We start from the raw sequence: 13,124 nt of genomic DNA on the forward strand, positions 1-13,124 counted from the left end.
TCCCAAGGGTATTAGAATGTGTCCCACAAGGTGTATGCAACTTTCCCTTACTAACAGTGTGTGGGGAAAATACTTTATTTTTAAAAAATTAATATTATTTGAACCTGACTTTCTGTGGTAAAAATTGTCTAATTTAAGCTTAGCATAGTAGTCAGGCTGACCTCAAAGAAGGGGGAAGGGAAGCCAGACGGCTGCAAAGAATGCTTAAATCCCACCCAGATCTTGGGTTCACTCCAAACACTCGTGACCAGAGAAATTCTTGTGTAGCGATAGTTGGATGGGGGAACCAAATGTTTGGTCTGCTCACAAAGGTTTTATTTTAGGCCCACCCAGAGCTTGTATTTTGGCTTTTCCCCAATTTTATTGAATATTTATACTTACACTTACAAAATGTTTGTCAGCTGTATTGCAATTGCAAAGATCTGTGATTTCAACAGTATGGGTTTTCCCTCTATTGGTATAGATCTGTAACACCTCTGCGATTTAATAGGGAGGTGTCATGGACTGGTTGAAAAAACTCATCACCTTATAGCTACTTTCTTGATTAGGCTCTTCCAAATTAATTAAGCCATCAACAGACAGACTGCTATTTTTTAAAAATCAGAGCTTTTACTCTGGCAGCACACCCTGGCCTTTGAGAAGGAAGGAAAAATGCCTTTATTAAGCACCTACTATGTGCCAGGAACTTCTGAAAAAGACTGCATTTGATCCCCACAACAACCTGATGAGGCAGGTGCTGCTATCTCCCCCACTTTGGAGTTGAAGAAACTGAAGCAGAGGTTACAAGCCTTGCCTAAAGTTACACGGACTGTAAGTGTCTGAGGCCAGATTTGAACTTGGCTTTCTTGACTCTTGGCCCAGTGCTCTCTCCACTGCACCGCCTAGCTGCCTCTGAAACTCGACCACCAATGGGACATGATGAAATGTCACCTAAGAATATTCATCAAAAGCCACAACTTGTGGATTAGCTTAAATTGAAACAGAGGTGATTTTTTAAAAATCTTGGTTGTTTTGCCCCAGGTGGAGTAAATTTTAAAATTAGAGAGTTATACAGGCATAATTTTAGAGTAGGAAGGGGGTCTTCTATGTAATATAGTCCAAACTCTAAACTAAAGCATGAAACCCCTTTTCAATGTTCCTGATGAATTGTTGTTATTCTCCATCTAATATATACATATATATATATGCACACACATACATACACATGTGCACATGTATGTATGTGTATATATGCGTGTGTGTGTATAGTGAGATAGGCTCTTGGAAAGGTATTATACCTTTGGGTTTAAGATACCTAGGAACACAGAGGAGTGGATAGCTTAGTGGTTCAGTCAATATAGTACTAGGCTTCGAGTCAGGAAGACCTGTGTTCAGATCTAGCCTTGGACACTCACTAGCTCTATGATGCTGTGCAAATCACTTAACTTCTACTTGCCTCAGCTTCCTCAACTGTAGAATGAGGGGATTGGACTTAAGGCTTTCTAGGGTCTAAACCAGGAGAGAGTAGTGTCCTGGAAACCTAGAGAGAAGAGGACGTCAAGTAGAGTGATCACTGTACTCTGAGACAAGGTCAAAATAGGCACATGATTACACATAAAGGGTGATACCATAAACAAATTAGCAGACTATGGAATAGTTTACCTGTCACATCTCTGGATAAGGGAAGAATTTAAGGCCAAACAAGATATAGAGAGCATTATAAAGTATAAAATAGTGTTAACTATATAAAATTAATTTTTTTGCCCAAACAAAACCAAATGCAACCAAAATTAGGACAGCAGAAAACTGGGTTTGTTTTTTTTTTTTGCAGCAAGCATCTCTGATGAAGTCTTCATTTCTCAAATATATAGAGAACTGAATCAAATTTATAACAATAAAAGTCATTCCTCAACTGATAAATGGACAAAGGATATGGACAGGCAGTTTGCAGACAAAGAAATCAAAGCTATCTATAATCATATAAAAATGCTCTAAATCACTATTGGTTAGAGAAATGCAAATTAAAACAGCTCTGAGGTACCACCTTGCATCTATCAGATTGACTAATATGACAAAAAGAAAAACAATGTTAGAGGAGATGTAGGAAAACTGGGACACTATAGCAGTGTTGGTGGAGTTGTCAACTGATCTGACCATTCTGGAGAGCAATTTGGAATAATGCCCAAAGGGCTATAAAACTGTACATACCTTTTGATCCAGAAATACCACTGCTATGTCTGTATCCAAAAGAGATTTTTAAAAAGGGAAAAGGGCCTATTTGTACAAAGATATTTATAGCAGCTCCTTTTGTGGTAGCTAAGAATTGGAAATTGAGGGGATGTCCATCAACTGGGAAATGGCTGAAGAAGTTGTGGTATATGATTGTGATGGAATGCTATTTTGCTATAAGAAATGACAAGCAGGATGATTAAACTGAAGTGAGCCGACCCCAAATGTTGTACATAGTAACAGCATCATTGGTCAATGAAGAATTGTAAATGATTTAGCGATTCTCAGCAATACGATGATCCAAGAGATTCATGATGAAACACGCTATCCACCTCCAGAGAAAGAACTGGCATTGTCTGAATACAGACTGAAGCATGTTATTTTTTCTCTTTCTTCTTTCCTTCCTCCCTTTCTTTCTTCCTTTCGCTTTCTTTCTTTCTTTCTTTCTTTCTTTCTTTCTTTCTTTCTTTCTTTCTCTCTCTCTTTCTTTCTTTCCTTCTCTTTCTCTTTCTTTCTTTTTCCAGTCTTCTTCTACAAAATGGCTAATATGGAAATGTTTTACATGATTGTACATATATAACCTATATCAAATTGCTTATTGTCTCAGGGAGGGGGGAGGGGAGGAAAGGAGGGATAGAATTTGGAATTCAAAACATTAAAAAAAGTTTTAACATGTAATGGGGGGGATACTATTTTTTTAAAAAAAGGAAAATGGAATAAAAAAGGAGAATGAACAATAGTATCAAAGGCCACAGAGAGGACAAAGAGAGCGAAGACTGAGAAAAGTTCATTAGATTTGGCAAATAAGCGATGATGAGTAAAAATGGGGGGAGCATTTTTGGTGGAATGATAAGGCCAGAAGCCTGATGGTGAAGGTTGAGAAGAGAGCAAAAGGAGAGAAAGTGGAGGCATCTGTTGTAGCTGGCATTTTCAAAGAACTTTGCTACAAAAGGCAGAAGAGATAGAGGGGATAGTTATCAGGGATGGAAGGATCAAATGAGGTTTTTTTTAAGGATGAGGGAGACCTGAGCATATTTCTGGGTGGTAAGGAATGATCCAGGAGACACAGAGAGATTGAAAATAAGTGAGAGAGTGGGGATGACAGACAGGTCAAGAGGAGATGGGATGAAATGGGATTGTTTGAACAGAGACAAGGGGGTTAGTCTTAGTAAGGGGTTAAGGTCACTGTCATGTGAGATGGGTAAAGGAGGAGATGGTGGCAGAAGCAAATGGGTGATAGGAGATGAAAAAGAGGGGAGAAGATGGAGCACATGGTGAATGGCTTCATTTTTTTCTGTAAAATATGAGGTAAGATTCTCAGCTGAGAGAGTGGTAAATAATTGGAGGGTCATTGAACAGAGAAATTTCAAAAAATATCATGAATTTTTTTTGCACTTTCTACCTTTTTAAAATTTGATCTTTTCTAAAATTTTGCAAAATACACTTTTAACTTTTTTAATTAAGATTTTTTATTTTTAGTTTACAACGCTAAGTTCTGAATGTTTTTGAGTTCCAGATTTTCTTCCCCTCCCTCCGCTCCCCGCTCCCCCACAAGATGGCATGGGATCCAATGTATCTTCTACATATACCTTTGCATTAAACTTATTTACACAGTAGTCAAGTTGTAAAGAAGAATTATGGCCAATGGAATGAAAAGTGAGAAAGAACAAAACCAAAAAAAGAGAAAAAAAAGAAAAAAAGGGAGCAAATAGTTTGTCTCAATCTACATTCAGACTCCATAGTTTTTTCTCTGGATGTAGATAACTCTTCCCATCATGAGCCCTTTGGAGTTGTCTTTGAACCCTGTATTGCTGAGAAGAGCCAAGTCTACCAAAGTTAGTCATCACAGAAGCGATATGTCTGTGGTTGTATGCAATGTTCTCCTGGTTCTTCTCTGCTCACTCAGCATCAGAACATGTAGGTCTTTCCAAGTTATCATGAAGTCCGTATCTTCCCCATTTCTTATAGCACAACAGTATTCCCTTACATTCACATACAAAAACTTGTTTAGCTATTCCCCACTTAATGGGCATCCCCTTGATTTCCAATTCTTTGCTACCACAAAAAGAGCTGCTATAAATATTTTTGCACATACGGGTCCCTTTCCCACTTGTGTGATCTCTCTAGGATACAGCCCTAAAAGTGGTATTGCTGGGTCAAAGGGTGTGCAGATTTTTATAGCCCTTTGGGCAAATATCATGAATTTTGACATATGCATGGGAAACACCTTTTTGGAAGAGAGCCCTTTAAGGTAGTAGTTTTTGCTACAAAATCACACCAGGCAAGAAGAGGTCCTGGATCTGGAACAGAGGGCTTGACTTTCTGTAAGGAGCAAGAACAAATGCCACCCTGTAGCTGTGTTCTCATTATCCACAGCTGAGTCACAGATGTAGGGCAGACAGAGGAGGGGACTTGTACCGAGAGGTGATGGTTCAGGACAAGCAGTGTTCACAGGCCCTAGGCCAGGGGTGGGGAACCCGTGCCTTTCAGGCCACATGTGACCTTCTAGGTCCTCAAGTGCAACTATTTGGCTGAATCCATACTTCACAGTATTGACATTTGGATTCAGCTGAAGGGCCACACTTGAGGACCTAAAGGACCACAGGTGTCTCCAGGTCTCAGGTTCCTCATTCCTGGCTATATTCTGAGTAAGAAGCAAGGACAAAAGCAAACAACAGCTGTGTGGCTCTGCCCCTGGTAGCAAAGTGGGGTCTGATATCTAGCTTCCAGCCTAGTCTGAAGACTGGCATGAAATAACCAGGCCAGGAATCCCTGAACAAAGGAGAGCCTACAGCTCTGTCCCTCGGACCCTACAGAGCTCTCCAGCAGGCTGGCACCTCCTAGCAGCGTACTAAAACTCCAACCAGGGCAAACCCGCCTTTATGTGGCTCAGACTCCAACCCAGGTCAGGAACTTGGGAGAGCTCAGGATAAATGGCAGTAAGTAACCAGACTTCTCCCCAGTTCAGACCATTTTGGGTCCACTGAAAGCTTGCAGCCAAAGCTATTCCTGAGCTATTGAAATAACATGGAGCTCAAAATAATAACAAAGCCGAAGCAGGAACCAAGAGGACACAAAACCGGAACAGGAACAGCCCAGCCATTCCGTCCTAAGCTGTACACAAAGTCTAACATTGGGAAGGAAACTGCAAGAATAAACAAACAAAAAAGATTCCCACCATAAAGAATTATTGCAGTGATAGGGATGCTCAAGACACAAACACAGAAGAGAATGACTCCAAAACAGCTATAAGTAAAGGTTCAGAGAAAAACACAGAATTCTTTGAAGAAATGAAGCAAGAGGTTTGGTTTTTTTTAAAGCGCTAAGTATGATTTTATAAAATGAAACAAAATCAGGATAAGAAATAACTGGAGAAGAAATGAGAACTATAGAAGAAATAATTTCTGGGCCTGGGTTTTTTCTTTTTTTTACAATATTAAAGAAAGAAAATTAACAGCCTAATATAAGAGGTACAAAACCATACCTAAGCAACAGACTTCTTGAAAATTAGTATGGATCAAATAGAAGCTAATGCTTATGCCACGAGAAAACAAAAAATAAATTGTCAAAAGATTGAAAAAACATAGAAGCATAATATAAAAAACAAATAACCTAGAAAGCAGATCAAAGACAGATAATTTAAGAATCATTGTAATGTCTGAAAGTCATGACCCCTACCCCCCAAAAGTGCTGAGACATCGTATTTCAAGAAATCATAAATGAACCACCTAGATCCCTTAGAACTAAACAACAAAGTAAAAAGGGAAAGAATCCACCAGTCACCTGCTGAAAGAAATTACAAAATGAAAATTCCCAGGGACATTATAGACAAAATATAAAGCTTCTGGATCAAATAAAAAAGATTCCAAGCAGTCAGAAAGAAATAATTGAAGTACTAAGGAGACACAGTAAGGTCCACACAAGATTTAGCAGCAGCCACTTAAAGGATTGGAGAGCTTAGAATAAGACATTCAAGAAGGTCAAAAATATAAGCTGACAAAAAAGAATAGCTTACCCTAAAAACTGAGTATAGTTCTACAGAGGCAAATATGTGTGAAATTTAAGCGTGACTGATTGGAAAAAACAAAAAAAACCAAGAGCTGAATAGAAACATTGAAAGACAAACACAGGAGTCAAGATAAATATAAAGTAAATATGAGTGAGCAATCATAAGGGATTAAATAAGGATGAATTGTTTACATTTAAATTGGAACAAAGATACATGTATCTCCTCAAAACCTGATAATAATCAGGGATCATAAAAGGAGTCTAATAAGGCAGAAGGCTTTTCAAAAATATTTTGATGACTTAAAGGAAGAAAGGAAAGGGATAAGGAAAAAATATGTGTTGGAAGGGGGAAGGAGTGAAAAGGAGGGGGAAATTATCTCACATAATTTCAGTGTGCAGGTAGTAGACCATATAAGTAAGGAGAGGAGGTAATATTTGAACCTTACTCTCATTTGAACTAGCCAAAGAAGGGAAGGATTCACAGAGAGATTTGGGTGTAAAAATACTTCTTACCTAACAGAGAAAGGAGGGAAAGAAGAGAAGGGGGATATAAAATGGAGAACAGATTACGATAGGAATTAATACTAAGCAAAACAAACCCTGTTAACAAGAGGATCTGGATCTCTGAAGAGGGAAAATGATATACATCTATGTTTGGGCTCTGATGAAGGAAAAAGAAGAGAGGCAGAGGAGATTTCATCAGATCTAGAGCATACTCCTCTCTCACCACCCACTTCTTTTTTATAAAGAGGTGGCTAGAAATTGGTCAACACAAAATGATTAACCCCCAGCAGCAAAGGATTCATAATAAAATGGGCTTAGAGTACAGTTTTTCTGGACATAACCAATGAGGGGATTTGTTTTGCTTGAATATATTTGTTACATGGGTTTTCTTTTTTCTTCCTTCTTCAATGTGTGTGTAGGGGTGGGGAGTGTGTGAGGTAGTGAGAGAATAAAGTGTGAAGGCTTCACAGGAAATATGTATATATGTATTTATATCTAAAATGTTTGAGAATCAATATTTAGAGAAAAGGGAAATGGGATAAATTTGAGTCTGTGGAAATCTGATTATTTAGCCTTTAGGAATGTCTTTCTCCTCCTTCTTCTTTAGATTTATAGATGTCACCTCAGCTGTGAATGGAATACAAGATTGTGAAAGCTTCCCTATGAATAACTCATGGAAGGCAATATTCAAATAGAGATAGTACAAATTTAGTTAGGATCTGAAACTCACCAGGCCTAAGTTTCATTTTCCTGTAAATCATATGATTTCAGGGAAACCAGATGATATTCCTCTCTCCCCCTCGGCTAGCCTACTTACAAATGGCCATCTTAGCATTAAAGTTTCCTTATAAGGTAATTCTGTAGTTTCTGTGCTTGTATTGGGTAAAAACTTATTCCTGGTTAGATTATGAGGCCACTCATCTCCGCAAATGGGGACAGGGGTCCAGCCTCTGGGGTGGGATTTCTTAGAATTGTTTGTACAAGGGTATATATCTCCCTGCTTGCCTCTCCCCCCGGCCCCTCCCCCTGCCTTGCCTCTCTTCACTGCTATCTCCGCCCTGACAGTGAGAGATGCCCAATTCTCGAGACTTGATCAAATAAAGCTTCTGGGTTTTTTTCTGCCTTGAGAAACCGAGACATCTCTGTTTTTTTTTTTTTAACTTGAGCCAGTGGTCTTTTGTCCCACACAGGAGGGACACAGGAAGAGAAGACTATGTGGGAAGGAAAGAGGGTTGATTTTTGATTATAAAAAGATGAAATTGAGTTTTTTTTAAAAAGTGGAAGTAAGTTGAATACAACTAAGTTTATAAAGGAAACTGCAAAATCTCTGTAGCAAGTTTCTCTGATAAAGTTCTCATTTCAAAAAACTGATTCAAATTTATAAGAATAAGAGCCATTCTCCAATTGGTGAATGGTCAAAGAGGCAGTCTTCAAAGGGAGACATTCAACCTTGTTAGTAGCCACATGAAAAATTCTCCAAATCAGTAACAATTAAGAGAAATGCAATTAAAGCAACTTTGAGATTCCACTTCACACTCCTCAGATTGGAAAAGTTGGCAAACAGGGAAAATTATAAACATCGGAGGAGCTGCAGGAAAATAGGCATTTAGTGCAATGTTGGTGAAGCTATAATTTGTTATAGCCATTCTGGAAAACAATTTGGAAATATTCCCCTGAAGTTAATAAACTATGCATATCTTTTGACACAATGATGCCACCATTAGTCCTATGCCTCAAAGCGATCAAAGAAAGAGGAAAAAGAGCAAAGTGTACAAAAATATTAATAACAGGTCCTTTGTAGTGTCAAAGAACTGGAAACTAAGGAGGAACTCTTTAATTGAGAAATGGCTGGAAAAAATTGTTATATACACGTGATAGAGAAATCATTGCACCATCAGAAATGATGAAAGGGATATTTCAAAGAAACTTGGGAAGATTCATATGAACTGATTTAGAGTAAAGCAAACCAAATCAGGAGAACAATTTATAGAGTCACAACAACAATGTAATAACAAACAACTTTGAAAGACTTGATAACTCTGGTCATTACAGTAATCAACTACAATTCCAGAAGATTTCTGATGAAGCATGGCACCCACCTCCTGTCAGAGAGGTGATGGCCTCAAGATGCAAAAGGAGACACATACTTTAATGTTGCCTATATGGGAGTTTGTTTTCCTTGACTATTTGCATCTGTATTGTTAATGGAAATGGGAAGATCTTTCCCAGCCATTAATAAGCTCATGTGACCTGCTTAAGTCACATGAGTCTGAGTCACATGAGCCTGTGGTGGGAGAAGCTTACCAAATGGGTGGAGCAGGAAGTTGGAGTGAGTCAGAGCTGGGAGAGAGAGGATGCAGGCAGAGAGCAGCTAGCATGAGTGAGAGAGGGAGTGATTTTGCTTAAGGGAGCTTGTTTGTGGGAAGGCCCTAACAGAGGGAAGGCTTGGGGATGGTGGTGCCTCCTGCATTGATAATGTTTATAGACTTCTTTGTTGCGATGATGGATTTGGCTCTCTAGTGTTGGAATAAATGTTTTGGTTCCATCTTCCATCGAGAAAGTCTGTTATATTTTGTGATTCAAACCTGGGAATTCGCCTGCATATTCATAGCAGCCACTGTGGGTGTTGCATTGGTGAAAACTCACTATTATACTAAACTTACAAGGGATTTTTTTTCTTCCTTTTTTTTTGGTTGGTGGGGAGAGAAAATAAATATTAATTGGAAAAATAAATGGAAAAAAGCATCAATAGAGCCTATTCTTCCTTTTCTGGGAAGACAGCACATCAGTTGAGGAATCCATTCCCTTTTAAAATCAAGAAGAAACCTGGGGTCAATACTCTGACTAGCTCTTTTAAATTGAATTATGTGACATATGACATAAAGTTGCAAGAGATTTAACTGGTAATTTGAGTTGGTTCTAACTCAGCTCTTTTCATCATTGCAAATTGAAAAAAAATAGGGCTAGCAAGTAGGTGTTTGTCTTACCATTTTGTCTGTGTTTTTATGTCTTTGTGAAATGTAGGAAAATCTTTATCTTGTCTTGTTTTTAATGTTGTTTATAGATTCTGTTACCTTGAAAGATTTCTAAAAGGGAAGATGCAGCCAGCCAGAAAAACTGCTAAAAGCTATAATCTTAAGCAAGTTATCTTATTTCTCTTTGCCTCAGTTTCCTGGTTGATAAAGAGGAAAATAATGGTGGTACCCACCTCCTGTGGTTGTGAAGTGTTTAATATGGCAGCTGGCATATGGAAAGCACTACATAAATGTTGACTGTTATTATTTCTTTTATTAAATGTAATCATTCCACACCTGATAACTCTATATCAGGTTTTAAATGTGATTAGTATAAAATATTAAAGCTAATAAGATTAATGATTTTTATATGGGATAATTTGGAAATCCATTCAGTTGAATTGATGTCACCTGACTGGTAATAAGTTTTGTTTCATATTTTAAATACATGGTATTTTGTATATTGTTGTATTTCTAAATTCTTATATTGTGAAATTCATCGGAGATGCTATTAGAAATATAACCTCTCTTTTTTTTAATCTGGATGCTGTTAAGATTACGAATTGAACTTTCAAAGGAATGCAATAAAAATAGATATTTGAAAACTGTTAAATATTTAATGAGATATATTTTGTTTTAAAACAGCTAACAATAGTAAGTTTACTATAATAGTGAGTTTTCATTTTTTTTTAAATTGGCTATCACTTATAAAAATTATGAAAATGTATAGGGTGGTTTAAAGATGTAACTTCAACACATTAATGATGAGTCAACTATCAGATGTTTGCTATATATCTAAAATCTCAGAATGTGGTTAGTTTTAATTTATAAGCAAAAGATAAATTAAATGCTAATTGTTAGGGAAATATAAGTAAAGATATTCAAACCCTAAGTTCTGGTTAGTGAAATTTTGCTATTTAAAATTCTTGGGACTAAAATTTACTATTGTTTTGAATTTTGATTACAGGGATGGTCGTTTGCATTGTCATGAAACCAATAGTAGAAAATGCCATGTGCTGCAATCTGAAAAATGATAAAAATGAATGTCTGTGGCTGGGAAAAGTTTTGGGATGACCTTTTCATGGCCTAAGATAAGATCGTTTTGAATCTATTTCCCTATTGTATTATTTCCTATCTTAGGAAACTTCCCCACCTGGTTAATCCTGAGCCTTGCTTTTGTGTTACCTTGTGACTACATAATTGGCTGTTGGATATGACTCATTCCTGGAATCAAACAGAGCTATTATATTATGATATATGCCGTTCTTTTAATTATGTCTCTTCATTTTATAGGAAATTTCTGTAATCAGGACAGGTAAGTAGTAGAAGGTTTGTAAGTACAATGCTAAATCTATTAACTAATAGATTGATATGGAAACATTTTTGAGTTACTGTAATGGGATGCAAGTATGAAAAATCTTACAATTTTAATCTATATTTGTGATCCAACTATAGTATAAGGATGATATCTTCCTAAAGGGGGAGATCGGAAAAAGTAATAAGACAAGGATGTAATATAAAAGTTTTCTAATTAAGTGGAATAGTAAATTTTGAGAAAGCAGCAGGATTAGACTGTTTTCTCTAAGAACTATATATATACACGTGAGTATATATGTATATACATACATATATACACACATATATGTATATTTGTATATACATATATGTGTGTGTGTATATATATATATATATATATATATATATATATATATATATATAATTGGCTTCCAAATAGATCTAGCATGAAAATTCAAGCTTTGATTATGTTTTAGTAATAAGTTTTCAAAATTGGATGGAGGATTTTACATATAGAATTGCATTGACAATTGTAAAGAAAGTGAAATTATTTTCCCATTTTTAAAGTATCTGTATGATAATTTTAAAGAGTTCATTTTACAGTTGGACCCTCATGAATTTTTAAAGACTCTTATATTAGGTACAGGATTTATGTAAAGATAGAAAAAGTAAGTCATATACAGAAAACTAAAATTCTTTGAAGTTTCAGGATTGGAGAACCAAATTTAAAGGATTGTAATAAATTGTATTGTCTTGTTACTAGCAGAATTATCCAGGAACCTCTAGATTTGGAACCAGAGGAGAAGAGCCCCCTTCAGAGCTGTCCTGAGAATGAAGCCCATTTCAGAATGTCCAATAGAAGATATCCAGGGACCATATGACTTCGTGGAATAGCTGGGACTCAAAATGTGCTCCTTAAATGGACATTGGGAGTGCATTGCCAACTACCCTGTAAATTAAAAGGGGGAAAATTTAGCAAATTTAGGGAATTAGGGCAGCAAGTAGTGGTGGGAATTGGATGAAACACACTGAAAACATCTTGTGACTCAATTCTGGAGCTCAGTTCCCTTTCTATTCAGTTATGGGTCTAATCCAACTTCTGTCATGTGAGAAAACTTTGTTCAATTTTGGGAATTAGTAAAAAAACTTTATTGCATTGTTTGAATCTAGCCCTGTGAAACTGGACTATCTCACATCCGAAGATTGATGCAAGGAGTTTTCTCACAATTGTACATCTCAAGCAACCCATATAACTTATCTCAAAATTGACCATGTACTGATCAGTCGGTTACTGTTTACAGATACCTGGGGAGTGGGACGCCTCCTTTTCTGAATTCAGGAAATTGTGCCTGTACACTCTCCCTCTCCAAACTTGCAAAGTCCCTTTTTAATTGATTGGCCTTAATCTAAGTACCCCTAACAGTTTCTTTTCACCACTCCTACAGCTGGCAAATTTGAAGGAATAGACTCCTGGATCATCTGAGGAAGGCTCCAGTCCCTGAGTAGACCACCAAACCTGGTAAGCACCTCAAGATCTGCTTCAAGTGGATCCTGAAGCAAAAGCCATCTTGAGAAGATGTTCCCCCAAGACTCTAGACGTGGCCGGAGTACATGGCACCCCTGACCACCAAACAGTCACTTTGTTTGGGGTTTTCTTTTGTTCCTGATTTTTATTGTTTGCCTTGTGCTTCATCAATTTACTAGCCCTCGTTGCTGCATCTGTTTTCATGAACCCTGCTAATTCTGTCATGGCTCCCTTTTTCCCCTTGTTGCTGCGGGGAAGGGAGGTAACCCAACTCCCCCTCAAGAGTCTGCTTCAAGCCCTTGAAAAAGCTGACAATCTCATATCTTGTTGGATCTATGCAAGGGAATGTTTCAACAGATCATGCCTTTTTGGTTAGTGGTGGGCCCTGCAACCACCTTGACCCAAATGGGGGCAATGTGAAAATACTCCTGAGACTAATGTGTCTTCCATGAGCTAGTTATGTACAGACATAGTGAACATAGAGCAAGCTTGTTTGCTGAAAGGAGCCAATCAGGAGCCTGCAGTGAGCCAGATGCCTTTGCTGGTCAATCTTGCCAAACTATGAACCT

The sequence above is a fragment of the Trichosurus vulpecula genome, chromosome 8 (genome assembly GCF_011100635.1).
Source record: "Trichosurus vulpecula isolate mTriVul1 chromosome 8, mTriVul1.pri, whole genome shotgun sequence".
NCBI classification, from domain to species: Eukaryota; Metazoa; Chordata; class Mammalia; order Diprotodontia; family Phalangeridae; genus Trichosurus; species Trichosurus vulpecula.